Here is a 659-nt window from a genome sequence, read left to right on the forward strand (position 1 = left end):
GGGGGGTGCAACAACTAATAACCAATTTACTACTATATGATGCATACTCACCTAATATGACTTCTAAAAGTATTTTTACCTAGAGTGTCACGACTGGATTAGCGGGGTATGAGCTGGTAACCATTGTGGTGCCAATGAAATCACTCCAAGTATATAGAGAGATTAATGTTGCTCGGTGTTTTGTTTCTTTATGTGAAAAAATGCGGATACTTTTTTTGTGTTTTAGTTTATTTTATTTTGCCATTGTTTTGTCTCTTTTTCCACAACTTATATCATTTATTGTTTCCATGGTATAGTATCTTATATCAATGCTGTTTCATTAATATACTGACCAATGAAGATAAATGTGTCTTGTTTTTAGATCACAGAACAAGCCATCCGTCATAAAAACACGTGTGTTGAAGATGTACACGTCAGATACCATATCAAGTGAATAAGGATTTTGTAATTTGTCATGATTATAATCCTCTGTCTTCCATTTTTGATCTATGGTTGTCATCTTGTAATTTGGCAATTTATGCATCTTCATATTGTTCAATGAAAACAGCTCCGTTCAGTATAAGGTATGTGTATGTAACTCTGTTTTAAAACAAATTTCTCGAGTGCATGGGTTTTTTTACAAAAAAAATGTTGGAAGATTTTTAGAAACGGACATCATA

The sequence above is a fragment of the Mytilus edulis genome, chromosome 9 (assembly GCF_963676685.1).
Source record: "Mytilus edulis chromosome 9, xbMytEdul2.2, whole genome shotgun sequence".
Taxonomy (NCBI): domain Eukaryota; kingdom Metazoa; phylum Mollusca; class Bivalvia; order Mytilida; family Mytilidae; genus Mytilus; species Mytilus edulis.